The 17,662-nt window shown below is 45.5% G+C and overlaps 1 long non-coding RNA gene across 2 annotated transcripts; it reads right to left on the bottom strand.

Moving 5' to 3' along the window:
• Positions 1 to 540: 540 nt before the first annotated feature.
• LOC116664304 lies at positions 541 to 16,865 on the bottom strand. 2 transcript variants are annotated; one of them, XR_004320750.1, is made up of 5 exons: positions 16,781 to 16,865; positions 13,316 to 13,405; positions 2,528 to 2,658; positions 1,040 to 1,134; positions 541 to 753 (listed from the first exon to the last, which is right to left on the bottom strand). It is a non-coding gene; the product is annotated as an uncharacterized LOC116664304 (long non-coding RNA). The 2 variants fall into 2 exon arrangements; XR_004320749.1 differs by having other exon boundaries at positions 541 to 1,134.
• Between the last annotated feature and the right edge of the window lie 797 nt (positions 16,866 to 17,662).

Raw genomic sequence — 17,662 nt, 5'->3', positions numbered from 1 at the left:
AAGAATAAAAGCTATTTATTGAATAGACTGTTCCTTATTTTGGGACCTTCTGATGTTTCCTCACAATTAGATTCAGATTGTGCATTTTTGGCAGGAATACCACAGAGGTGATACTGTGTCCTTCGCACATCACATCCAAGAGACGTGTTATTGATTTGTCCCCTTTGTCCCTTGTGATGCTAACTTTGATCACTTGGTTCAGGTGGGGTCTGCCAAGCTTCTCCACTGTAAAGTTACTATTTTTCTCTTTGAAATCAATAAACATTTTATGAGGAGGGACTTTGAGATTGTATAAATATACTGCTTCTCACCAAACTTTTACCCACTGGCTTATACATCTGTTGATCATTCTTGTCTGAGCCCATTATTACTACGATGGTTGCCAAATGGTGATTTTCTAATCCCAACATTTCCTCTACATTTATTAGTTGGAATTTTACTGTAAGGAAGGGCTTTTTCTATTCCTCCATTTATTTGTTTGTATCAGTATGAACCTATATTTCCTTATTTTATTCAATGGATTACAAACCACTACTCTCTCTCTCTCTCTCTCTCTCTCTCTCTCTCTCTCTCTCTCTATATATATATATATATATATATATATATATATTATTTTTTTTTTTTTAGTTGAGATTGGCCCAGATTTGGCCAGTGGGAGCTCCTTCCAGCTATCTCCTTTGTCCTTTGATATGTCCAGCCAGGGCTATGTTTGAGAGAGGATGCTCCAGAACTGGTCCAGAATATTTCTCCAAACTATGAAAACGTAAATAGCAATCAAGAATCTCCTTTTTTAGGAGGGGAGGGTACAGCTCAGTGGTAGAGTGCCTGCTCAGCATGCACAAGGTCCTGGGTTCAATCCCCAGTACCTACGTTAAAATAAATAAACAAGCAAATAAGTAAACAAACCTAAATACCTCCCCACAAAAATAAAGTAAAATAAATTTTAAAAAAGAATCTCATTTTTTAACATTATGACAAAACACACATAATACACCAATCAATTTTAGAGTTCCACTGGAATAACAAAATGTTCATTTACTTATATTTCATTGTCTTTCTATGTGCCAGGCTCGTGTTCTAAGTCAAGGCTTGACTCCTTCTCCCACCTCCTGGCCAGTCCATGTCACAGTGGACCTACCGAGGAAATAGCAGGGGAGAGAGGAGTCAGGGAAGTGAGGGAAGGACAGAGTGACGTAGAGAGGGAAAGGAAAGGGGAAAAAAAGAAGGAAGAGGGGGACTTCTGTCCTCCCCTCATTCGTCCAGAACTGCCTGGCACCTACAGCCTCCTCACATCCCCCATCCACAACGACCCATCCCCGACGTCACTCTCCCTCCGCCTCCACAGGCATTCGCGCTGATAGAATGGCAGGATATTTTGTCCTAGGTTAGAAACCGTCACTTTCACCTCACAAAAGTCACCGAGAGATGATCTGGGTTGCATTGAAGGAACTTGAGTTTCCTCACCACAGAAGCACCACCAGAAGGGATGGAGGAGAGAAAACACTGGGTGTGTGATGTTCCCATCCCTCTCCCCACCAGGACTCGCACCACAGGCTGGAGGTGCTTCCAGCAGAATTGAGTGCTAGGGAAAGCCGGCAATAAATCAGCTCTGTCCTTACTAGCCGGGGGTTGCTATGGCAATAGGAATACACTGTAGGGTTTAAGAGATGTAATTTTCTGTGATTCACTGTATATTTTTAGCCATTTTTCTCCTTGTGTTATCTCCCTGTGGCAATTGCCTATTAATGCTGGTCTACACCAAGACTGGACTAAATGGCCGGTTCTCAGAAGTGATGAAAACCCTGGAGACCAGTACATTACAAGAAGGTTAAGGCCCGTGAACCTAAGGGTAACCTGGGAGAACAGCCAGACTGGTTCAGGACATGGGTTAATTGGCATGGGTCATGCCACATCTAAGAAGAATAATGGAGAAGGAAAGGCCCCACAGATGTGGCGCTGGGTTGCTTGGAATGGGAAACTGAGTCATGCTACTCGCTGCAGTCAGGGTGCTCACATGGCCACAAGGGCAAACCCCACCAGTCGGTAATGAATATCCTGATGAGGGAAGCTAGGCCCCAGGTTTCTGGACAAGGAACTGTAAAAGCTCATTAACCTTCTGTCAATCTAGCTCAAATCTTACTGGTTTTTTTTTCTTTTAGACAATCACTCACATGTAAGGTGAGCTTCCAGCTTGGTTTTTTTTGGGGGGGGGGGATAATTAAGTTTATTTATTTTTTAAATGGAGGTACCCAGGACCTCGTGCATGCTAGGCATGCACTTTACCACTGAGCTACACCCTCCCCTACCCTTTACTACTGTTCCTTATACTTTCCTTTTCTTCCTTCCTTCTTCTATCCTTCCTTTAATTTTACTTATTTTTTTCACCATAAAGTTTAAAGGAGGGACTGAGTGGAGGGAAAATCTTCATCAATCTACTTGGCTATTTGTCAATAATTGTATCAAGAGTCTTTTCATTTTGAGCAACAGAAAACCCAACCTAAATGATTAATGCAGAAAGAGAACTTACTGTCTCTTATAACTGAAAAGTCGAGGGCTCCGGGCTAGTCACAAACACAGCTGTCGCCAGGGGGTCAGATGACATCATCCACATCTGGGCTCTCTGTCACACCAGATTCTACTGATGTCTTGGCATTCTGGCTGTAACAACATAAAGCTCAGCTAATAGAGGCTTCAAGGAAGTGTGGGTTGTTTTTCTTACATAAGAAATCCAGAGATAGGTTTATTTGTCTCATATAAAAAGTAGCCCAGAATAGGCATAGATGACATTACCACGCAGCAGCTCAGTAATGTTATCAAGAACTCAGCCACTTTCTTCATTTCTGCTCCACTGTCTGAAGGATGGCTCCAGTTCCAGGCATTCAAGGTGAAAAGAAGAAGTTAGCTGCATCTGATTCTTTTATCCAGGAAGGCAAATCCTTCCCCAAAGCCCTCAGTTGATTCCAATTGATTGGACACATAAGTGTCACATGGCCACCTAGCCACTGAGGAGGCTAGGAAAGCATGGTCTTAGGTTTTTCTAGTTGCTAATAGTCAAAGAAAAGCCACACCCCATATTGTGGAATGGTTCTGCCTCTTCATCACAGGGTCTGATTGGTTACATTGTTGCCACTTCCAGGAAGAGAGAAAGGGAAAGAGAAGGGCAAGAAACTTCCTTTTAAGGATGTGCTGCACAAGGTGCATCTTCTCTCTGCTCACATCCATTGGCCAGAATTTACTCACATGACCAGAACTAGCTGCAAGGGAATCTGGGAAACATAGAATTTGTGTAGCCACGTGCCCAGCTTAAGCTTGAAGACTTCTTTTACTAACCCGGGGAAGGGGAGAGGTATTGGAGGACACTCAGCAATCTCCTCCTGAGAAGTTATGGAAGAAAGGGTCTGAATGGGTGTTGGATTAGCCTGCCAACCATTTCTGCTTCTGTTTTATTCTCAAAGAGGCTTACCTTTGTGGAAGTGAGACAGCTTCATCATCAGTATCCTGACACCCTTCCTGGCCAGTCTCATTATGTCTCCCTGGTTCTGGGTGTGTCCCTCACCTATCTACCAACCACAGGAATGCAATATAATGCTCTGATTGATCATATCTGAGTCTTCTGCTCCCCCAATCACCAAGACCTTCCTGGGCCTCACTTTGCTCATCTGTAAGATAGAACCTACCTCACAGGGAGATAGGGTTGGTGGGAGAGTGCTGCTGGTGGCTACTGTCCATAAATGCATCCTCCCCTGACCTGTTGACCGGACTCAACCTAATAATGTCCTCTTAGAAGACAAGCCCTCTAAAAATCGAAGTAAAAAAAAAAAATTGTTGTATAGCTGCCTATATTTCATCTTACAGTATGTTCCAAAGAAAAAAATATTTATTCAGCACTTGCTTCAGGTACCTGGCACTCTGCTAAGCAGTCTACATACATTTTATCATCATTCTCACAGTAACTCCATGGAAGAGATACTTTCACTATTTTCACTGAACAGAAAGAAATTCAGCTCCTTGCTCTAAGGCCACACACAGCCAGCACAGCAGTGGAGCCACAAACCCAGGACTAACTTTGAATTCTCACACTCTCCTCCCTCTTAAGGTGTAAAAATAAGTAACACCACACATTTACGGAAATCTTGCTGATTGGGGCAGTGGCAAGACAGCACCGCTCGAATCTCCCTTGAGAGGAACCTACCGCAAGGAATGTAGTGGGCTGGCAGCCCCTGGCAAAGGCACTTTTGGGGACCTGGCAGCATTCACACTGAGGCCTCCCTGAACACAGCAGAGGGACCAGAGCCGGAGACTCCTTGGCTCTTGGGCTTCCCATCAACCTGGCCAAGACATTCTTGAAGCTGAGTTACAGCCTAAGGTTCTTCCTACCCAATCCTTTTTCCTGTCCTCTCTCCTTTGACAAGAGTCAGGCCTGCATTGTTGCCTGAAGGGTTTCCTCACCTACCTCTGCTCCCTCACCCACCTCTGCTCCCTCACCCTTTATCCTTCAAAGGCATGCGTTCTCCCCAACACATTTATTGCATATCTAATTCCATCCCAGTGTCTGTTTCTCAGAGGGCCCAAAGGACCCGCTTCTTGTACCTGCTTTGACTCGCCGCATAGATCACATTACCGGTAAAATATATGTCTATTTCCGAAGTTTTTAAGTGTTAAAGAACAAGCCAGCAATGAAAATAATAATTCAAAATTGAGGGTGGGGCAGATCTGATGTAGACCAATGAGGAACCTCTTGGTCTGACGCTTAAAAGTGGAGCCTTCCCCTCTGAGCAAGTTTCTGAACAGAAGGGAGAATGACAGCCATTTCTGATCATAAAAGGGTAGAAACCCAGCTGCATAGGATGTGTGGTAGGCAGAGGGAGGGGAGGGTCTGAAACGTGCCTAGAGTCACATCACAGGGTGGCAGATAGATTCCAGTCATTCTAATTCTCATCCAGAAGCTTCCAACACCACTTTGGCAAGAAATTGATTCTTTACAGAAAGAGCAAAGACTGCTACTTAACTCAGCCAATGGTAGAAAATGATCAATTAAGCAAAATACACTGGCTTTAGACAAGGATCTCCAAACTGCCTGGGAACATGTGCCATGGCTACCCCACACCACCCACCTCACCCCCACCTTAAGGCTTATCCAGTGATTACTAACTAGTAGCCACAGATGGGCCTACAAACACATTTGATTTGGTCCCCACGGTGTCTTTTTTTTTAATATAAAACTTAAAATTAGTTGACAAGATTTATTAATTGGGATATTTCACATAAAAATCTGGAGTTCTTGCTTCTCTTGAAAAATCAGATGATCTGACCATATTCAACCTGCATATCCACTTCCTGCTTCAGACAGGGCCGGAATCCCCACTGCTTCCATCTTATTACACCTGCGGGCCCTAAAGTCTTTTGAGTTCATGACACCAGGCTTAAACTGCTCAGGACAGAAAACCTCCCTGGTTTTGAGAACTCAGATTCAGATCACGAGGCTGGGAGAGCACTGGGCTGAAGTTAGCTGTAAGCTCCTTAAAAAAATGAGTTCCTAAGTAAATTAATAGCATAAATAGGACTTCAAGAGGGAGTTTTTCAAAAAGCAGTTTTCAGGCCCTCCAGCAGGAATGACGAGCACCAGCACAGCTGGGAGGCTTGTCAGCAGTGGCAGCCTGAAGACTGGGGGGGGCCAGGGGCAGACACCCTGTGTTAGGAGAGGTGAGACTCCCATCCTGGCTTTGCCCTTACTAGTGATACAGCCTTGAGTGTTTCCTTCATGCTCAGATCAGGTTCCTGGTCTTGTAATAAGAACAATAAGGGCTAATGTCTGCCAAGTGCCTATTACCTATAAAACAGCCTGTTCAGTGCTTTGTGAGCCTCCTTCCTTTCACACTAAGCCTCAGGTCAAGTACCAGTGCTATTCCCAAAGCACAGGAAGGCTTCGTGACTTGTCCAGAGTCAGAGAGTCTGTAACTGATGGAGCCAGGATTCGAAGCCCAGACACTGACTCCAGAGCCCACACGTGTATCCCCTGCACTGTGATGTTTCCACTTGCTTCACAGGGTTGTTGTGAGGATTATTCAAGATGATGGAGGCCAGGTGCTTTTTGGAAACTGCGAAGTGCTACTGCCATGTTCACTATTAGCTGTCACTTGAGCACTGCGGTTTTCTTTTTTTTTTTCCCAAATTGATTTACCTATAAATCACCAAAAGGGAGCTATAACTCAAACATCATTAGTCCTGGAGTGCCCTCTGCTGACAGCAGTCAGGAAATTATGAAATTCTAATAGGTGATAATGATTCCCATGGCCTTCTTGAACAACTCTTATTGGAGTACCTACTTTGTCTCAGGCATTGTACTAGCTGCCACATGGCCTAGGGAGACTAGGAACACAGGACATGGGAGGTCCCTTTCCAGCGGAGCCTGCCCTCTGTGATTTAGGTATAGGAAGAAGAAAGCCATGAGAGCCACAGGGCAAGTGTGAACCCACCTCCCATCATGACATCACAGAGGGGAGCCCAAAGCCAGACATTGTCATCATTGTCTCCCTCAAAAGGCCACAGTGAACCCCAAACCATGAGGTAAATGGTACTCCAGCCCAGGAGTATTCAGGCATAAATGTTTAACAATCAACTCTCTGGCAGGGAGAAGCTCTATTTGTAGCGTTTGTCAATTTCCATGGTATAACTACCCCCATTTCAAGCTACCAACATTCGCAAGACTCTTGACAAAAGCTCTATTTAACAATTGGCCTCTTGAAAGCTGGCAGGAGCTGGCTCCAACACACCAGTTCTTTTATCTCTAGAAAAAAAAATAGACCTTCTCATCTTCCTTCTCAATCACCTCGTCTTGAGAATTCTTCCAGATGATCCACACTGATGAGCAGGGACAGATCAGCCTCACCGCAGCAGGGCTGACACCCAACAGAAAATGGGGAATGCCAGCTGGAATGTCCCCCGAGCATCCTCTGGTGGCTCTGACTGATGGTCTATGTCAACTTCCCTCGTTCCAGCTCTGAAAGAGAATCTCTTTCACACTCCACCTGCCTGTCTTCATCTCCAAATTCCCTGCCTCAGCCCAGAAGCTTCCACTGCAGCAAAGGGCACCTCTCTTCTGGTGCAAGGAGGCTGGCCAGCCCTGGACCACATGCCTCTTGCTTTGTTCAACACAGAAGGAAGAAGTCCTGCGTTGGGCCCAGGAAAGGAGAGAGTGTGGGCCAGTTCTCGAAGGTCTCCAACTAGAGAGGGGAGCCAGGCAGAGCAAAATCCAACTGTTGGGAGCCTCAGAGGACCAACTTCAAGAGGGTATGCTTTCTACCCAGCCCCAAAATCATCCGTGGGGCCCACCAAGTAAATCCAGAAGTATGATGACCCCAGTTCTCCAGACAGCAGCTGCCAACCTCCACCTCCCATGAGGTTAGCATTGCCCCTTGCTTCCTCCCCTGATCTGCTCTCAGATTTCCTTCTGCAGCCTCAATCCCCTCATCCGAAGATTCTAGAATCCTAACAGATGATGATACCTACAGTGAGAAGACTGGGTTCCACTCTGGCTTGTGTGTGTCCTTGAGAAAGTTTCTAAACTTCCCAAGGCTTATGTTCTGAAGCCTAAATAGAAATTGTCATCAGAATGCTGTTGAGAGGATTAGATTACAATGCATGTGAAAGAACTTTATAAATTAGAGTATTGTATAAATGTTTGTTATTTTTCTACCTGAGATAGGTATTTATGCGGGGTTTTTTCCTCTGCTTATTAAAGGAACACATATTCTTTGTGGAAATTTTGAAAAATACATTTGAGTATTAAAAAAATTCAAATCACCCAGAGTGGACCACCGTGCACATTTGGTATTTTCCTCAGGTCTTTTCTTCTACGTGGATATAGATATACTTTGTTAACAGAAAGACAAGGGTACTTGTGACTCAGGGTAGTGGTCTCTCCCTTCCCTAGCCTGCAGATCTGACAACAGAGTTTCTCTCCATCCCTGCGGTAGGGAAGGGGGTGGAGTTGGTCTCCCACTAGGAAAAAGGCCTGCTGGATTGGTTCCCAAATAAGGAGACCTTGGAAGTCAAACGTGTTCTTCCTGATCGAGGCCCTCAGACATTTTGCATCTGCAATCCATTTTGGAAAGACCGCATGCCCTTAGAGATCACCTTGCCTGCCTATCCTGATTTGAAAGCCAATTTTCAAAACATTAAAATCAGGAAGCTTTTCACTTAGTAAAGCATATATTCCTCCAGCCGTGTTGTTCAAATGTTTATTTTGGGGCACTTCTCAACGTGGAACTGAATGTGCTGTAGGAGATACTTTTGAAAAACCTCACACATTTTTCTGTGGCTGGCCCACGAATCACCAGAGGAACCCATGTAGAACATAAATGCAAATTTGTTCCCCTGGGTTCTCTCTCGGTATCTGACAAAATGTCATCTTTTCCCCCTTGTTACCAGATCATATCCCTCACTTCTGCCCTAAAATAGGTGTTTCTTGGCTGTCAGAAACAGCCTGGGTCTCTCCTCTATGTGATAACCACCTGCCCGAGACCCCCTCACCCTGATTTCTCTTCTCCAATGTTCCAATCCAATTCCCGGTCTCTGAATCCTTGGGAGGAGGCTCAGATGCTCACATGACTTAAGTGCATTGATGGGAGAATGTGCCCTAAGAGCCACGTTCCGAGTGTCACTTCTGTGTGGCTGCATGTGCTCGAAGAACTTGTGACTAAATATTTCCAGTCCAGATGCTTCCAGCTGAATAGTGTGAAAACCAGGACAGGCACTCGTGCCTTAAATGCCCAGGACAAGTCCAGAGGCTTTTTGTCACTGCTTCTCTCCAGACACACAGAAGTGCAAGGAGCAAAGGGCACTTAGGAGGCAACTTCTGCCTCCTAAGAGAACGCTTCACCCCACCCAGAGGACAGGTCCTGCCGTATTCCTTCAGGATCCCTGACTGTGTGTGAGAGGTCATCTAGTGTCCACGGGAAAAACCTGGACTTTGGATTCAAGCTGATCTGGGCTTGAATCCTGGCTCCACCACTTTCTGGGAAGTTTGGCCACAGGCAAGTGCCTCTACCTGGTGAGCTGGAAGAAGGGGCTGTGAGTCTGTCCAGAGGTCATTTGTGAAAGAATGCTTTGCAGGTGCTCGGGGAATGGTAATGAGGGACAAGGGGCTCCTGAAACAGGCCACTCAACACTTTGCTCTCAGGCAAAGCGGCAGCAGTAGGACGAGCTGGCAGGGCTCAGCAAGGGCGGGCTCACTGCTCTCACACCCCTGGTGGCAGTCGTCTCCTTTCACTGACCTCTCGCAGTCCCCCACCACCCTTCCAAAGACAGCACCTATCAGCCGGGACTTTCCTCTTCTCTCTGGTTGCCCCCTGCTGAGTGGACAACCCTGAGGCCTTTCCTACCCATAACTGGGACCTCCCACCCCAGCAGGGAAAAAAGTAAAGGTATTGGGCCATTTCCAGCTCTTGGTAAAGAACATCACCTTTTTATGATCTCCTCTTTCTAGGCTCACTTCCCAGCACCCGAGGACAGTAATTCTGATTCCAGTCTAGGGTTCCAGAACCTACTTCAAAGCAGGACAAGTTCCAGATCCTCCCCCACCCACCACGTCACACAGCCTCCTCTGCCAGGGACAGAAGTCAGTGCAGAGGCAGCAGCACCAAGCCTTAAAACCATCTGGATAACCCAACCACATCCCCCACCAGTCACCACAGAACCTGAGACATCCAGCTCATCATTATTCTCTTCTCCATGAGGCTCAGGTGTCCCCTGTCAGTGAGGCCACCCCTGGAAAAACACACCTTCTCCACTCCTCCCTGTTGCCCAGTCCCTTTTCAATACAAAGTCTAATTTTCCATGAAGAAAAATTTTAGAAAAGCACTTTTCCTCCCAAATTCTCTTGAGAGGTGAATCAGACAATGTCACCCTGCCAACTTCTTAGAGTCCTTCCTGACTCTCAGGAAGCCAGACTTCCGGCCCCTCCCTGGTCGCTGGGAGCAGCCAAGCCCTGCAGGGTCAGTAGGACCACTGTGGGAAGCGCCATCACGTCTCTCCTGGGTCCACCTCCTTTGGGGCCAGCACAGCCGTTTTGGCAAAGCACCTTCCAAACATCCTGATCTGACAAACGGGGAGCCCCTTGGCGCTGGAATGGTCATGGGGTTAAACCCTTGCTGGTTTTCCCACCCTAAACAGTCTCCTTTCCTCTTTACGGAGGGCCCCGCAGGCCTGCTGACAGACAAGCTGAAAAGGAGAGAGTCAGCTTCTGATTGGGAAAGTGAAAGGATCCAAAAGCCAAAAAGCTCAGGTTACTTGTAGGGGCTGGGCTGGGAGGCCACGGCCCAAGCTTTTAGCTCAGAGGAGCCAGATGGAGAGAGTGTGGAGACAAGGAAAGTGAAACTGCACTGGCCATGGCCTCTGCAGCTCCCTTGCCCACCCCGAGGAGCAAGTCACCACTGCTTCTGCCTCCAGCACCGCCAAGACCTGTAACCACAGTGTGGCTGCAGCTTGTGCCAGGCCTGCCTCACCCACTGCTGCGAGGGGGCCTCGCCCGCCCTCCTGCCCCCTTGTCCCCAGTGCCACCAGAGGGTTCAGGCCAAGAGCTTCAAACCCAGCAGGCGGCTGGGAACCGTGGACGCCATCAGGCTGCTGCTGGAAGGGGAGGCAGGGCCCTTGCACCTGGAGGTCTGTCAGAAGCACCTAGAGAACGCAGAGCCGCTGGTGAGGAGGACCAGGAGGCCCACAGTCTGTGGGGTTTATCTGGCCCGTGAGGAGGGAGGACGCCCACTCCCATGGGCTGGCAGGACTTGGAGGAGAGGGATGAGAAGAGGGTTTAAACTGGAACCAGGCAGAGAGAAGGAAGGGATGGGGGGTGATGGCAGAGGGGAGGGAAGAGGAGGGAAAGGACCCAGCAGGCAACACCTAGGTTTGGTGGAGTAGAATACCTTCCCCATATGAGCCCAGACAGCTGCCAGTCATGTTTACAGAGTTATCCTTGAAAGCTTTATAGGAGAAAGCCATTTTCTCAAGTGGCCTAGTAGTTAAGAGTCAGGGATCTGGAGTTAGTCACACAGATTCAGATCTGCGCTCTGCCTCTCCCCGCAGGGATCACTTTGGATAAACGTCTTAACTTTTCTAAACCTCCATTTCCTCCTCTATAAAACAATGACAGTAGTTCCTACCTCATAGGGTTGTTGTCAGGATCAAGTGAGGTAATGTTTAGAAAGCACTTAGCACAGAGCCTGGCACCTAGTAAACTCTCATAATTGCTACTCTTATTATTTATTACTATGGTCATGTGTGGCGGATAAGTATCTGAATGAACAGAGCCTGGCTTCCCAAGGCTAACCTTGTGGAAGATGCATGTCCAGCCCTAGGACAACAAAGATCCAAAAAAAAAACAAACTTCAAAATTGCCAATGGCAGGAGCTAATGGTTTCATCTGTAGCGCTCAGTGGACACGCCTTGATCTAGGAATCGTGTAGGCAGACCCGTTGCCAAGGTGCTCCATTATGACAAAAGCAGTTTGATTTCCCTATTTCTTGTTTCTGTTTCTTACTGTAAATTTTCTCTACCTCCCTCCCAGATGGAATCTTCAAGGCCTGGGAATCTCACTAATTCACAGGAAGGGCCAACAGAAGCAGGGAGAGCATTGACACAACAGGGCCCAGTTCCCCAGACCTGCTCATGGCTGTAACTTGGGGTACCAGCCTTCCTGCTCCTCCCCAGAGTATGCATGGAAGTTGTGGAGATGCCATGACACAGCCACATCTCAGGACTTACCTGTGATGTCAGGAGATGGACCCAGCATCACCAGCATCATCATGAAGCCCTCCCTTTTAGCTCAGTTTTCATGAGGTCACCTTTACACATTCAAATGGGAGAGGATTGCAGGCACTCAAGCTATCCAGGTATGATCCTAGCTCCGTGGCATGAGCTCAGAGGGGCTGCAACCATGCCCCTCAAATCTCCCTTCCACATCCCTGTCCCAACACCTGACATCTTGACCAAGATGGACACTCTCTGGGTCACAGGGATGGCAAATGGATTTCATCACAAGTGCCAACTCCAAATTATTGAGATTAGATTTTGTTTCAGAGAGGTTCTGAGGCCTTTTCTGGTCTCAGCTGAATGTTTGCAGTCAATTAGCAGTGTCTGCCACAGGCACTGGAAAAGAAGAGTCAATGATTTTGCACCGAATGGCTGTCCTTAAAAATTTTTTTTTACATTTGCAATGCAACTATACAGCCAGGAGGGAATACATGAACTTGTTATGACTAACAACCGTATTGGCAGGGCCCTGAGGGCATAGGAGTCAGATTGGGGACTTTGTGATGAGGGGATCTAGGAATGGCATGCTGCCTTAGGCCTGGGGTTGGTGGTTGAGGAATACAAGCCCAGATGGGGTTGCAGATGGGTTGAGATGGCTTTGGAGCAGCCGCAGGCCTTGGGTTTCTTGGGAAGGGACCAAAACAAAGGTAGCCACCTCCAGTGGGCCACCAAAGCAAATTCTAGTGCAGCCCTCTGAGCTCTACCCTCCTGCCAGTCTAGGGCACTCCCACACGCTCTGCTCAAAGGGAAGCATCCAAACTTCTGACTCCAATGTAAGTAGCAGCCATCATGTACCTTCTTTGCTCCAGCTCCAAGTTTGGCGCTTTCACACATACTATCCACATTTAACCGACTCCAGTTTGGTAGGATTTTCCAAATTCTCCAATATTATATGTTATAGATCTATTTATTATTAAACTATCATGTGTTCATAGTTTTCCAAAAAAAAAAAATCAAATAGTACAGAATGGTCTAAAATGAAGAGTAAGCCCCAGTCCCACTTTTCAGAGGTAACTACTCTCAAAGACTCTTATTGGATGCCCATGTCTGTAGCAGCATTATTCACAACAGCCAAACAGTGGAGGCAACCCAAATGTTCAACAGATGCATGGATAAACAAAATGTGACATGTATGTACAATGGAATATTATTTGGCCATAAAATGGAATGAAATGGTGGCACATGCCCTAGCATGGATCAACCTTGAGGACATTATGTTAAGTGAAATAAACCAGACACAAAAGGACCAATGTTGTATGATTCCACTCATATAAAGTTACCTAGAATAGAGGAAGTAGAAGCGGGAGACAGGCAGTGGAAAGAGGGAATAGGGAGCTACTGTTAAATGGGTAGAGTTTCAGTTTGTGATGGTGAAAACATTCTGGAGATGATGGTTGTACAACATTGTGAATGTACTTAATGTTACTAAACTGTTACTAAAATGGTCAATTTTATGTTATGTATATTTTACCACAATTTAACAATAACAAAGCAGTCTGTTACGTACTTTTCTATGAGGAAGTAGAGGTGGTGTCACTTTGCACAGCAGTGCGGGACCACAAAAATGACCAGGCAAGTTGAAACCATTCAAAGTGACCTAAACAATCAATGCAAAAAGTTATGGTTGTTCCGTGACCTTTAAGTTTTTCTCAAAACACTAAAAACCTTCTTACTGTCAGTTATAAATGTAGAAAGAAAAAATAATAACGCTAGTATTTATATAGTGCGTTGTTTTTTTTTTATTGTGTTCTATGTCTTGGTAAAAACAAACAAACAAACAAAAAACAACAACAATCAAAAAAAATTACCAAGAATAGTCTGAGCAGTGCTGGCCTTCTTTTTCTCGTCACATAATTTACGACACAAAGCGAGCATCAAGCCTTGGTGAATTTTCACGCTCCTTTGGATCTTTCCAACATCTTATCCATTGCACTTTCAATGTTGTGAAATAGCTCTACGGATTTCTTCAATGTCAAGTATTTTTTGATGTCACTTTTTCTGGGACATCTTCCTCCTTTTCGTCACAACGACCTTCCTCATTTAGACTGGCAAGCCCACCTTGACTAAGTTCCTCTGACTGCACTTCTAGAGTCCCTGCAGTGGTGGCAACGGCAGCATTCCCGTGGCCACCTATTTTTCCCCTAACTCTATTTACATTAGATTCAAATCCTGCAAAGTCATTTGCATGGTGGAGTAAAAGTTACTGCCACTCTTCACAGAATCCAAAGCAGAAGTAAATGTTCCACTTCAACCACAAGCAGCTTTCTGTTCCTAGTGGTAGTACAGTTTAAATTGCGCACTGGACCCCTTACTTCTAGTTTTGGGCCTTTAAATTCTAGTTTAGAGTAAAATTAAACAGGAACTATTTTATGTGTTTCAAATACATTAAGAATTTCCAATATGACTCCTAATTCTAAAATATATATGTTTTTTTTTAAGTGGACCCTAAAGGGTCCAGTGCACAATTTAAACTAGGAGATGTTGAAGGGACTACAGCTTGCTTTTATATTCACTGGACTTTTTCAATACAATTTGCACCATAGCTCCACGCAGGTTTAGACCTCATCCTATCTTTGCTTTGCTGTTGCCATTTTCAGATCTTTGGGTCACAGTCAATTTTTACTTCAGGTGTTGTCACTTTTCATCTCTTTGCTGCACTGTCATCTTTGTTGGCTAATTCTCCCTTTTGATCAACCATCTGTGTAGAATGAGACTTACTTCGTGGAGTTGAGGGGTCATATGGGTATAATCCCACGAGGGTTTATCACTGCGAGACAAGGAGACAACACAACCAAGTGCTTTGCTGTCTGTGCATGAACTGACTAGCAGAGGCTCAGGAACCAATAACCAATCGGCTTTAAAGTAAGTGACACGACTGGTCACTGACCATGATGCACATCTGTTGTTTATGCAGGGATTTGTGGACTGAAGAGCTGGCAGCAACGTTTGTACTTCATTCAATTAATTACTCACATTTCATGTACATTGGTCACTGAACATTGACCCAGTTATTGGGGGACTGGTGTTCCTTAAACTGTGATAACTTAAGTTTGCACATACTGGAACTGTACAAGGCAAGACTGCCTGTAATGATAATGGATGTTTGACTGTTTGCTTTATATCAGGACTTACTCTAAATGCTTTACCCATATAATCCCCCCAACCCCATGAGGCAGGTCGCACTATTAGCTCCCATTTTACAAATGAGGAAACTGAGTCACAAAGGGATAACAGGCCAAGGTCACTTGCTAAGCTGGCAAGTGGTGGAGCTGAGCCTATGTTTTAAATTTATAAACTGTGCTTCCTTTGATAGAAGTGAGGAAAAGTGAGTATTTTTTCAGGGTCATGTGGCTCATACGGCTGAGTGTGTGTGCCAGTCGCTCACAGCTGCCTCTCCCTCCCTCCCTACCTCGGAAGATCACTACTCCAACAGGAGTGGCTATCACCACTTTTCCTGCTCACAGAGGAGGAGGGGTGCAGCCTCAAACACCACCTTTGTTTCTTAATTGTATCTATTTATTTTGGAAGAGGACAAAATTCAAATGGTACAAAGGGCTACATCATGCTCTTCCCTTCTCTCCTCCAGCCATAATTCTCCCTGGAGGCAACTAATGATACCAATTCCTTCTACAGCCGTGCCTAAGGTGTCCCAGGATGTCTCATACCACCTGCCCCTCCTTTCCTATGTATATATTGAAAATAAAATTTAAACAGACTAGAATCCTGATTGATAGAAAACTAAACGGTAAAAACAATAAAAGCACCAAAATCTTTTAAAAATTATCTTTGGTTTGTTTGTTTCCAGGAACTCGAGAACCATTTGGATACCATGACAAAAAAGGCGTTTGCCTTGGAATTTGAGGAGGGAGGAGCAATGATGAGTCAAGAACTCCTGGTGGGATGAATGGGCCAACAGGTGTGCTCAGGGATGGCCCTGACTCTGGAGGGGTGGGGGAGGGGGAGGAGGCAGGCAGCACCCCATCCTCCCTTGGAGCCTGCCAGTCACCCAAGTTTACAGAGGGCTCTGCTCTCAGGCCCTGAGTCTTGCACTAGGTCTATTTTTTAAAGGACTTAAAGGGCAAAGAAAAGAATATCTTCATCCACTATGCTGGCTTTTTCAGGACAGTATTGATTTCAAATATTCTATCCTGCTGTCCCCTTGAGCGATCACAAACATTTTTGAAATCCCAAATTTGCAGTATCCAAACCACATCTTCAAAACGGCCTCTTTCCTCTAAACCTCTGACTTTCCGCAGCACAAAATCCTTTCTCTAAACATATATTTCATATTTGAGGCTCAGATATTAAGGTGGTCATAGAATATCTGAATAGAGGAAATTGGCAGCTTAAAGGAAAGGGGAAGAACTATAGCACAGGGAACTATATTCACTATCTTGCAGTAACTTATGGTGAAAAGAATATGAAAATGAATATATGTATGTTCATGTATGACTGAAGCATTATGCTGTACACCAGAAATTGACACAACATTGTAAACTGACTATACTTCAATAAAAATATTTTTTTTAAAAGAGGAAAAAGGGAGGAATGGTAAATGAAACACACACACTAGCCCATCTTTACTGAGAGGCTGCAGAGTATAGGGCTGATGAGCATGGATACTGGAGCCAGTCTATCTGGGTTCAAATTCCAGCTTTGATGCTTCCTAGCTGTGTGGCCTATATACACCAGTTAACCTCTCTGTGCCTCAGTTTCCTCATCCAGTAAAATGAAGGGAACAGTACCTGGTTCTGGGGTTTTGTGAGAATTGAGTATGCTAATACAGGACTTAAGAACAGTGCCCGGGGCGGAGTTAGCAATCTCTGTGGATCTGTTCTCACCACAGAGCCCTCACCCTGTGCTGGGTGCTAATCTCTTTACACACATGAATTCATTTAACCCTCACAACAGCCCTCAGTATCTCCACTTGGCATTTGAGGAAACAGAGACCCACAGAGGCTAAGTGACTTACCCAAGTCATCCACCTGAAACGTGGGGCTTGGCAAGGGCCAGGGCCACGTCTTCCTCTGAAGCAGGTTGTGAGGAGGGAAAGCTGAGAGAAGGAGCAGCTGAGCTCCAAGTGGGAGGGAGTCGGGTCAAGGGTTCCTTTGACACAGAGGTCAGCAAACTTCTTCTGTAAAGGGCCAGATGATAAATATTTTTGGCTTCATCAACCACAAGGTCTCTGTTGCAACTTCTCAAGTCTGCATGTGTAGGGCAAAAGCAGCTACACACAATACTTAGGAGAATGATATGTCTGTGTTCCAATGAAATTTTATGTGCTGAATTGTGAATTTTACATAATTTTTACAAGTCACAAAATAGTCAAAAAAATCAAATCTTCTTTTGATTTTTCTCCAATCATTTAAAAATGTAAAAACCCTTCTTAGCTCATGGTCTAAAGCAGGAGGTGGCCTGGATTTGGCCTGCAAGCTATAGTTTACCAGCCCCTGCTTTGAAGGATATATATTGAGTGTCTGCTCTGTGCCAGGCACCAAGCCTGGTTTTAAGGGTACAAGATCACTGCCTACAGGACTTACAGAGTGGCACAGGAGAAAGACATAGAAGCAAAAGGCTACAGTTATGTGCAAGCCAAACCCAGTGCCTTAGGAATAAATGAATGTCCTGAATAAAAGGAGTATATCAAAATAGTAACATGTATATAGCAAGTCTGGACTTGGACCACCAAGGAGGCTGCATATACCATGCACCGCACAAATCCAGAAGGCTCCATTCACCTAGACGCCAGTGTAAAAGTGCCCCGTGGAGTGTGGTGGCCCTGGTGGGTGCCCAGAGGAGAAACACCAATTCATCGTCAGGGAGTACAGGAAAGCCTCATCAAGGAAAGGTATTG

The sequence above is a fragment of the Camelus ferus genome, chromosome 6 (assembly GCF_009834535.1).
Source record: "Camelus ferus isolate YT-003-E chromosome 6, BCGSAC_Cfer_1.0, whole genome shotgun sequence".
NCBI lineage: Eukaryota > Metazoa > Chordata > Mammalia > Artiodactyla > Camelidae > Camelus > Camelus ferus.
This window is presented reverse-complemented; position numbering and strand designations above follow the sequence as displayed.